At 39.4% G+C, this 11,771-nt stretch overlaps 1 protein-coding gene across 4 annotated transcripts in view; it reads right to left on the bottom strand.

The window, feature by feature from the left end:
• Positions 1-11,771, bottom strand: part of kcnt2 (potassium channel, subfamily T, member 2) — a 368,106-nt gene that overhangs the window by 174,021 nt on the left and 182,314 nt on the right. The gene's annotated exons all lie outside the window — the stretch shown is intronic.

The raw sequence follows: 11,771 nt of genomic DNA, 5'->3' as shown, positions 1-11,771 counted from the left end.
TTCAATTTCTCATTAATGCAATTATCTAATCAACCAATCACATGGCAGTTGCTTCAATGCATTTAGGGGTGTGATCCTGGTCAAGACAATCTCCTGAACTCCAAACTGAATGTCAGAATGGGAAAGAAAGGTGATTTAAGCAAGTTTGAGCGTGGCATGGTTGTTGGTGCCAGACGGGCCGGTCTGAGTATTTCACAATCTGCTCAGTTACTGGGATTTTCACGCACAACCATTTCTAGGGTTTACAAAGAATGGTGTGAAAAGGGAAAAACATCCAGTATGCGGCAGTCCTGTGGGCAAAAATGCCTTGTTGATGCTAGAGGTCAGAGAAGAATGGGCCGACTGATTCAAGCTGATAGAAGAGCAACTTTGACTGAAATAACCACTCGTTACAACCGAGGCAGATGGGCTACAACAGCAGAAGACCCCACCGGGTACCACTCATCTCCACTACAAATAGGAAAAAGAGGCTACAATTTGCACAAGCTCACTAAAATTGGACAGTTGAAGACTGGAAAAATGTTGCCTGGTCTGATGAGCCTCGATTTCTGTTGAGACATTCAAATGGTAGAGTCAGAATTTGGCATAAACAGAATGAGAACATGGATCCATCATGTCTTGTTACCACTGTGCAGGCTGGTGGTGGTGGTGTAATGGTGTGGGGGATGTTTTCTTGGCACACTTTAGGCCCCTTAGTGCCAATTGGGCATCGTTTAAATGCCACGGGCTACCTGAGCATTGTTTCTGACCATGTCCATCCCTTCATGACCACCATGTACTCATCCTCTGATGACTACTTCCAGCACGATAATGCACCATGTCACAAAGCTCGAATCATTTCAAATTGGTTTCTTGAACATGACAATGAGTTCACTGTACTAAAATGGCCCCCACAGTCACCAGATCTCAACCCAATAGAGCATCTTTGGGATGTGGTGGAACGGGAGCTTTGTGCCCTGGATGTGCATCCCACAAATCTCCATCAACTGCAAGATGCTATCCTATCAATATGGGCCAACATTTCTAAAGAATGCTTTCAGCACCTTGTTGAATCAATGCCACGTAGAATTAAGGCAGTTCTGAAGGCGAAAGGGGGTCAAACACCGTATTAGTGTGGTGTTCCTAATAATCCTTTAGGTGAGTGTATGTATATATATATATATATATACACTCTATATATATATACACTCTATATATATATATATATATATATACTCTATATATATATATATATATATATATAAATATTGTGACGTGTGAGTCCTTGTCTTGCACCCCAAAACACAAGGCTGAGTCTCAGTACTTTAGCAAAATCAGCTTTATTCAGCTTGAAACAGGAACGGCACAGTTATTTCAGGCATGGTCTTGGCCAGGTTAGTGGCAAAGTAATAGCGTGACTGCAGTCGGCTCGGATTTGCTTTTGCTGTGAACTGCTACAGCACTGGGAACTTACGGCTGCCCTGGCAGTCTTCCACAGATGTGGCAATCACACCTCGGGACACTGTTCGGTGTGTCATCCCGTTGGGGGAAGTCCCAAAAGAGTCTAGAAACCTTACACTATATATAAACACACACAAGGAACAATTAGGTATTTCTCAGTAGGCGGCATTTATGACATGTGAGTAAATGTTTTCTCTGAATCTGCAAATGCAAGTGCTACCGATCCTTTACTATTTGCCTTAATTTACGCAGGTGAAAAGTGACCATACAGGATGGCTGAGATCTTTAATAAAACACTCTGTCTGTGTATGTTACATATGTCTTCAGCAGAAGGGAGGTGTGTACCAGTAATATTCTGTTCTGTCTTCACCACCATCTGCAGTGCTCTGTGTATAATGCAGCCAGTGAGGACAGACCCGTGTATCTATAGAAACTGGTGAGCATACATGGGGATATGTGGGCTTTCCTTCCACATCTGAAGATGCAATTCTGTTGTTGAGATTTCTTAACAAAAGCCAACAAAATGACCATTTCCTGTCACTGATGAGCAGCTGATCCTGTATGCATCATCCCCATCATTTTACAGAGTTGTGGGCTTTTTCTCATTCTTTCTTAAATCTATGTCCACCTCTTTGGTTTTTCCGCTATTAAAGAAGAGACTATTGTCCATGCACTGTAGGAAGTATAACATTGTTCACTTTGCTTTGACATGCAAGTCTTTTACTTAAGATGTAGTGGGGGTCATCTTCTTTGTCAGCTAAAGTTCTCCTCACAGGGCCTTTTCTTTGGCTTGTAGTTTCTATGTCTCATTTGATAAAACTGATCAATCACACAAAATGACACACAGAGATGTTTCAGTCTTACAGCATTTACCACTTGGTCAATGACCAAAAAGAAATAACCCAACCTTGATGGACCCTACTTCGCACCAATCATCAGCCAAAATGTTATTCTTACATGCACCCAGGAATGCCATGGCAAAATGTCCACTCCTTCCTTTATAACCTATTGTAAGTACTACCACTCTACTTCCTGTCAGCCTGATCATAACTTCTGCTCTATAGCAGGACCCTTCTTGCCTAGGGTGTGGCTGTAACAAAGGCTGGAGTGGCCAGCTTCTACCCCAGAGTGTTAACTACTGCCACACCATATGAGTTGAAGGCTGTCCATAACAGATCTGGATGTGGTAACCACATTTAGTCTAGCCTTGCTAAAGGAATGCAAGGTGCAGAAGCAAAAGAGACTGTCCATAAAGTAAGCGTTCGTCATGCTGAAGAAATTAGTTAACTCACCGCTAACTTCCCAGAAGACACCATGTTAACGCTGGCAATAGAGGACTGTCGTGTGTAAAACTACAAAAACTATAAAGTGCAGTACAACTCTCAGCCACAAGGTACAAGACGCCAACAGAGAAAAAAGCATCTAGACAATGAAAGATAAAGTTTGCTTTCATGTTTACTAAAGAAACGTCCGGAGTCGACAGGAACCAAACAACAAAACACCTACTTTGATTCCAAGAACTGCTGTTGGTAATTTTGTAGTTATGGGATAGCAGCAAATATATTAAACACACATTTTTTTCTGGGTATTGTTATTGCCTTAGCTGAAAGTAATAATCTGTATTAAGGCTACAATTTCCATTGTTATTTCTTCATTTTAAGTTTAGTAGGACATCTAAATAGGAAACAAACATACATATTCTCACAGAGGCGCTGTGTGTTAAGGAAGTGCAGGTGTGTTATGAATAAAAACAAAAGTGAAGGCACTCGAGAAACATATAACGATAAAGAACTACACATCTTACCATCTAACACACCAGAACAATGACAAGATCAAGATCCTGAATGAATTATGTTTCCTGGGTTAATTAAGAATTAAGGAAGCAAATTATAAGTGTTATGTATTTTTAAATAGTAGAGAAAAATATCATCCATCCATTTTCCAACCCATTAGATTGGATTGAGAAAAATATCAATCCAATCTAATGTGGATTTATATTTTGTTTTATTTCCTACTGTCTTTGTGACAACCCAAGTGCCCACAGCTGACATCACTCCCTTGAACCTTGGTCATTGATCATGTCTTCATGTCTGAAAATTAACTACATGATGAAGACCCATAACACACAGCAATGGATGGTGTACAATTAAGCTGAACAGCACCAAAACTGAAGCTCTTTTAATTGTACTTCCTTTTCTGGCCATACCATTACTTTCTCCCCTTCTGTTACTAATTTGGGTGTCAAATTAGACTCCCATTTGTCATTTGATACACATGTCCATCACCTCTATAAAATTGCATTCCTTCATCTTCGAAACATGGCCACACTCTGTCCCTACCTTTCCCTTTGTGATGCTGAAAAGCTGGTTCATGCCTTTGTCTCCTCCAGGCTGGACTATTGTAATGCACTCCTCATTGGGATCCCAAGTAAGAGCCTTCAAAACCTCCAACAAATCCAAAATATGAACATATTTCACCAATCCTTCGGTCACTTCATTGGCTCCTTGTTCACCTCCATATTGAATACAAACTCTGTTTGCTCACTCATCAGTGTATCCATGGAAATGCTCCACAATACCTTAAGCAACTTCTTATATTACAATCCACTACAAGAAACCTTCATCTTGCAAATACCTATCACCTTCGCCCCCCCAAAACCTACCAAACTTCATACAGTGGGTGACTAAGCCTTTGCAGTTGCTGCTCCACGGCTCTGGAATGTCCTACCAGAGAACCTGAGAACACAGCAGATTGTGGGCTGTTTTAAAAAACAATTAAAGACTTTTCTATTTAGGAAATCATATTAACAAAATTGCCTCTAATTATTGTTTTATATTCGTTTTTATTTTGTTGTGTCTTTGTTTACATTTTTTTTATGTAGCACTTTGAGGTTTACTATACTACAAATGTAAAGTGCCTTATAAATAAAATGAATTATTATTATTATAATGTGCTAAGTGGTTTTATTTTCCAAAAAGTGCTCCAAATCCAACACAAAGTGCAGTGCGGCTGTTGAAATAAACAATAAAATAATCCATTAAAGAGCGAACATCACAAGGGTGAAAAAAAATAAATAAATAATCCAATAAATGAGTAAATTTCGCACAAACATTGGAAAGTTTTTCTTCACACAGACAATGGAATAAGATACCAAGTATTGATATAAGCTTGATGTTATTTTAGAAGAATTAAGTGATAGGACTGGCAAGCTTTGTTGAGCTGAATGACCTGTACTTCTCTAGATTGTTCTAATTTATTTAAAAAATTGGTTGTTACATCCTTGTGATTGGCTGGCAATTCTTCCAAGATCTCTAACTACCCCTTGCACCTTAAGTGAAAAAGCATGCTAGAAAATGGATGGATGGCTCATCTTAAAAGCTGACGTAGCTGCTATAAAAATGTAATTGTGCATAACCCCTGAAACAGACTGGTGTCTTGTCCAGAGTCTGTGCCTGCCCCGTGTCTAATGCCACTTAGCAATGCTTTAGCCCTTCATCGACTTATAATTTACTGAGTTGGTGACAGTTGGTTATGTTATTTTAATTTCAGAAGGCAGCTATAATGTGGTTCACCGATTCTTTTCAAAGTAATTGAATCAAATTAAATTGCACACACATTTGTTACGGCTCATGAATTCAAGAAATTGTGACTCCCACCAAGTTAAGATATTTCACAAGAAGGCAAAGTCGGGTAAAGGATATGAGGAGCACTAAAACAAACGTTTCTATTCCATTTAGGTGATGCACGAATGGAAACCTTTCTGAAGCATATGTTCACTTTAAAATGAAACATTCTCTTCATGTTCCGTAATGTCAAACAATGTAGGAATATGAAGAAATTTAACTTGGTTATATTAATTTCTCAACTGCCTTCAGCAATACCTGTAATTAATTAACACATTGACTGTTGGACCATTTATTACCAGGACACTGCAGTACAGGTCTATGCATATATAATAAATAATGAACTCTTAAAATTCTTTAAAAATGTAAAGAAATGCGTTAGAAAGCAACAGTTTCATTATCAGCTGAAACTGTTAATTTCTTTCTTTTGACAAGCAATATGACTAAAAATCTCCATTTGAATAAGAGTCCTAGAAGCATGGCACCAAGCAGCGTGCAGGGTTAGAAGCAGATGTGTCCTAAATAAAGGGTGAGGCAAAATTATGTTAACATTTGAATGGCAGAAACAATTTATTCACAAAACATACTTCATATGTGCAAGATGATTTACAGGAATGTCTCAACCTGTTCGCCATCATGTTCAACACAAGTACCATTTGTGGCACATAAATTGTCCACAAACATTATATATAAGTATATACATAGCAGTACCATTCGTGTTAACATATTTTGACTCAACCTGTATAATGTGTTTCTTTACACTGTCCATGCTTATAGCACACAATACATTTGGTAGTTGATGACAGCTTACAGTCAGTGGGTGGCAGAATATCCTGACAGTCGTAACAAGTCAGAAGACTTGTGATGAAGTAACACCTTCGGGACATCTATCCACAGTTCCATAGCCTAAATGTTTCACAACATCCAATTGATTGTCACTATCTCGATCACTTTCATTATCATCAAAATATTCATCTTGCAAAAAAAAAAAATAAAGTTGTTTCAAAACATCAGCAGCTTTATACATATTTAACCAGTGTGTTTCTTCGTGCCGGTCCCAAGCCCAGATAAATGGGGAGGGTTACGTCAGGAAGGACATCCTGTGTAAAATTTTGGTAAATCCATATGCGGACAGGTGATCCGCTGTGGCAGGCCTTAACGGGAGCAGCCAAAAGAGGTAGGAGAAGCAAGGACATAACTATGGACTGTCTATTTATAACACTATTTTCCACAAGCTGTCCACTAGATGGCAGCACTACAGTAGATAAAGTAACTGAGACACAGCTGCAAAGCTCACCAGCAAGCTGGCTGCATCTATACTGGCTGTATACTGAAATATAAACTTTATCATATATCACACCTTGACAGGCTCAATAAGATATGACTCAACTTGTACCTCGTTGTCAAAGTGTTATATAATTTTAGAAAAGCCCCTAATTTATTTTCCTTACCTTTCTCTCTTGTAGGAGGCAACCTCCAGCTGTTAAACATACAGACAGGTCCCTAAGTATTTGGACAGTGGCACAATTTTCATAATTTTGGCTCTGTACACCATCACAATGGATTTGAAATAAAACAATCATTATTTGATTGAAATATAAACTTTCAGCTTTAATTTAAGGGGTTTACCAAAAATGTTGTATGAGCCATTAGGAATGACAGACATTTTTGTACATAGTGCTTCTGTTTTCAGGGACTCAAATGTATTCAAACATTTGACTGACAAGCTCTTCCATAGCAGGATAGGGACAGTTCCTTCATTATTTCCTTAACTATTAAACAGGTAAAAGGTCTGGAGTTGATTCCAAGTGTAGAAGTTATCACTGTGAACTCCCAATATGAGGTTCAGAGAGCTGTCCTTGCAAGTAAAAACATTCTATCATTAGGCTTAGAAAGCAAAACAAAACCTTTAGAGAGATACCAGAAACACCAGGAGTGGTAAGATCAACCATTTGGTACGTGTTTAAAAAGAAGGAACGCACTAGTGAACTCAGAAACTCCAGAAGGCCTCAAAGTCAAATCAAAGAAGACAACTATGCAGTATGATTGCAGAATTCTTTCCTTGGTGAAGAAAAACCCCTTCACAACATTTATCCAAACCATGAGCACTCTCTGGGAGGTGGGCCTATCACTGACAAAGTCTACAATCAAGATAAAGCTTCATGAAAGTAAATATAGAGGGTTTTCCACAAAGTGCAAACCACTGGTAAACCTCAAGCATAGGAAGGACAAATTAGTCAGTTCTGTCCAGTTCTGGAACAATTTTATTTGGACAAAGGAAATTAAAATCAATATATACCAGAATTTTGTAAAGAGAGGAGTATGGAGAACAGAACAAATGGCTCATGATCTGATGAATACCACATCATCTGTGAAACATGGCAGAGGCAGTTTTAAGGCATGATCATACATGGCTACGAATAGAGAAAATTAAATGAAACCCTTTTTAATCCAATCAGAAACAGACTTCATAAGGGTGGTTTGAGGGCATGACATCCTCTAGTAGGCCATGTGCTCACTCCCCGGCACTGTGGAGCTTGATTGGCATTTGTCATAGAATACTAGAATTGGCAGGTCCACCACTGGCATCCTGTGCTTTTCACAGATGACAGCAGGTTCACCCTGAGCACGTGTGACAGATGTGGAAGGGTCTGGAGAAGCTGTGGAAAACATTCTATTGTCTGTAACATCATTCAGAATGACCAGTTTGGTGGTGGGTCCGTGATGGTCTGGGAAGGCATATCCATAGAGGGACACACAGACCTCTACAGGCTAGACAACGGCACATTGACTAACATTAGGTATCGGGATGAAATCCTTGGACCCATTGTCAGACCCTATGCTGGTGCAGTGGGTTCTGGGTTCCACCTGGTGCACAACAATGCCTGGCCTCATGTGGCGAGTATACAGAGTATACAGGCAGTTCCTGGAGGATTAAAAAATTGATAACATTGGCTGGCCCCCAAGCTCGCCTGACCTCAATCCAGTAGAACACCTCTGGGACATTATGTCTTGGTCCATCGGACACCGCCAGGTTGCACCTCAGACTGTCCAGGAGCTCAGTGATGCCCTGGTCCAGACCTGGGAGAAGATCCCCCAGGACACTATCCATTCTGTCATTAGGACCATGAACCCCATCCCCCCCACCCATTGCTAGGCATGCATACAAGCACATGGGGGCCATACAAACTACTGAGTATGATTTGGAGTTGCTGCAATGAAATTTCGGCAAAATGGATTAGCCTGCCGCAACATATTTTCACTTTGATTTTCGAGGGTGTCTTTGACTTTAGCCCTCTGTAGGTTGATAATTTTCATTTCCATCAAACGATGTGGCATCCTTTTGTTTCTAACACATTAAAGAACACTATTTCAACAACTGTCGGGCTTTGACAGAGTTGGGATCACTTATACTGTATGTGTGTGTAGGAAGGTGTACAGTGTGTCTACCTGAGATGCTGATAAGCGAATTGGATGCAATGCTATAGTAATCGTGTGACAGGTCCTCTATTAATTGGCTTAGTATGTGTTATTTTTACTTTTAAATAGTTATGGATATAACTATACCAGCATGTACCTAGAGACGGGGTGGTGTGCTGTGAGTGACACGCATTGGCTTCTTGATACTGTTTATCCTGGTGTGAAAAGGCCCTGAATTAAAAAGTACATCAGAAGTGCATCGAAATCTACTAGAAAGTGTGGAGCAAAGGTCTCGCATGCAGAGGCGCACTGGTGAGATGGCAAAGCTGATTAAGGGGATTTACATACCAGTGTGGTTATGTCGTGTTGAGAGTGAGTGGCAGCGTAATTGAGGAATGACAATCAGGAGCCAGCTGAAGGCAGCTGTCTCTTCTCCTCTAAGGTACATAAAAGCCAGGTAAGACACCAAATAAGAGGTCAGTGTCGAAACCAGTGAGTAGTCTCATGGAAGGATGTTTTGTTATTGATTTTATATTCCCACAGATTGAACTCAAAACTGCTGACAACCAGCAAGAGAGAGCAGGGAGGAGAAGAGGGAACAAATCGGTCCCTGATTTATGCTGAAGCATGGGGCACATTACCCAGTCCATATCAGTATAGATATCAAGCAGGATAAATACACAGAAACTAACCGCATATTGTTTATTAGTGTAATGCATCTGATTGTAATTAACTCGTAACAATATAATGGTCCAGGGAACAGCCATAGTATTCCAAATACCATAACTGCTTTAGCGTTGTTACTCTCACTTCTCCTTCTTCTTCTTCTTCTTTCAGCTCCTCCCGTTAGGAGTTGCCACAGCGGATCATCTTTTTCCATATTACTCTCACTGCACGACTCGGAGTATTTATATCACTGTATCTGAGTGTGAATCACAGCAGCAGCTGATCGGAAAGAGAATTATCGGTATACAGCTTTAAGGACACGCTGTCTCAGCCACTGCAAAATGTTTTAAAGCCTTTCCAGTTTAATCCCAAGAACTTTAAATGCACTCAATCAATTGCTCCTTGTAGAACGGTTTGTACTTATAAGTACAATCACCGCACTGTAAACTTGCACTACAGTTATAATATCTCACAACCTGGGCTACTTTATAAAGCATATTTACATATGATGACGATATCATTTTAAGGTGAAATGCAGCAAAATATGTTTGTTAAATTATACACATAAAACTTTAACTTCATTTAAATAATTTATATTCTTCACTGGGAGTGTCGTGAAGGATAGAATAATTAAACATGTACTACGAAGATATTTCAATGTTCTTTAAACGTTTTGAAGAATCGGCGCTAAGCTTACAGATGGCTTAACGTCTATTACAGAGCTGATTGTATGGCAACCGGTTACTTGGGGAAAGAAAAGCAAGGACTCTTGGGCGCCACGCCAATATATATTGAATATAAAACAGAAAGAGAAAATAACAACACAGCTAAAAACGCAGCGACAAATTTCGACAAAAGATAAATGCTTGTCATGAGCACGAGGCTCATGAAACACATGTTTAATAATGTGCTTTAGCTCCTATCATCATGAAAATGACATCACGTATACATCTCAGTATTTTAGTTATTCAGAGAGCTGTAATATCACAAATGTAATGGACTCTGTGTCCAGTTGGAGGAAGAGAGCCAGTTTAAGAAGCAAGTAGTGATTCACACACATAGATCACATATGAGTAGAAGATCAAATACAAAACAAAGCATTTAACGTGCTACTTTAATTACGATGTAATTTTGAGAAACTGGTTAATTAAACGATTTTAAGATGAAGTTTATAATGTTCTACTAAATGACAAAATAAACTACGTGATTAAAGTGGAAAATTCGAGATTAAAGTTGACATTTCGTGCTTTTTCCCCACCGTGTGCCTTTTTTCTCTGTACCCTAATAAACTTTCATATGACACTCAGACAGTGGGCTTACAACTCTTCTTTTCACGGCAACTTTGATATGTAACTTCTTTTTTATTTCCGGCACTGTGCGATTTTGTGAATGTGAGCTTTCAAGTTTCTCCAACACGCTATGTCACTCGATCAACTTCATTTTGTTGATTATACCACGGTTTATTTGAACAAATAGTATGTTTTTCCTTTGCCTCCACTTGGTATTCGCTGAAATTCTTATATTTTCCCCGTGGTTTTCCCATTGTCTTTTCACAGAAGGCTGCGCTTAAGGGCGATTTATATTGATTTGCATATTCAAATAGGCGTAATTCTGGGAGGATTTGGGGCGTTACATAATGCGCGTGCACGAGCGTTAGTTTTGACGCTGATCGGGATTTATGTAACGGAAGAACGTGGAAGTTGGAGTACGCACAGATTCCTGCATCTGGATTTTTCTGTGCGTAAACACATTTCGGCTTTTGTGCTTACGCCATGTTATAGTGCGAGTTCTACGCACGGCGTTATACATGAGGCCCCAGGTCATTTTTGCTGTAGAATTAAAATTTTAAGGAAGTGACAAAGTGAAGTTGCTACACAGTGTTTAGAGATGAGAAGAGAGATATACCTAAACGGTAGATGAACTCTATGAAGAACATCAAGCTGGTCTCTGATATACAGGAAATGTGCTGATCCAAACTCAGCAGCAAAAAGACCCCCTTTAAGCTGGGATGCAAAGCATGTAGTGCTTACATGGCAGGGCTGCTCACTGCAGCTAATTGGTGGCATAAGTTTCATGGGACACTCCTAGACTCTTTTTAGCATTTTTTTGTCATTTTACATGTAACTGTTCTGAATTAGTCCATTTAGACATAAATTATATACCACTTGAGCACTACAGTGTATAATATGCAAACAGAAGTAGGCATACCCATCAAACAAGTGCATACGTCCATAACAACTGCAATTATTTTGCAGTGTTTGTGGAGTATGAATTATATGCTTATGTATACAGGTAGCTGACCTCGAATGTAATACACTTATTCTAGTTTACATCTGCATATTTTTAAATCTGTACTAATTTATCTTTTGTAGCAGCACACAGTCTATTATATATGGGTCCACTTTTAGTTCAAGTGCTGTGCACAGTATCAAGTAACTCTTGTAAATGCTGGAAACAATAATTATCCCACGTATTCAAATGACAACATTAAGAGCCAAGGAAACACACTGTGACATGGCTACACTCAGCAAGTAGGTTAGCAGATTATACTCATTCTCTTATTCCTGGGAATTGTTCCGCTAAACAGTTGTACATGACAAGCAGCTGCATTTCTTAGTCCTC

This window comes from Polypterus senegalus, chromosome 14 (genome assembly GCF_016835505.1).
Source record: "Polypterus senegalus isolate Bchr_013 chromosome 14, ASM1683550v1, whole genome shotgun sequence".
NCBI classification, from domain to species: Eukaryota; Metazoa; Chordata; class Cladistia; order Polypteriformes; family Polypteridae; genus Polypterus; species Polypterus senegalus.
The sequence above is the reverse complement of the archived record's forward strand: the minus strand, read 5'-3'. Positions and strand labels throughout refer to the sequence as shown.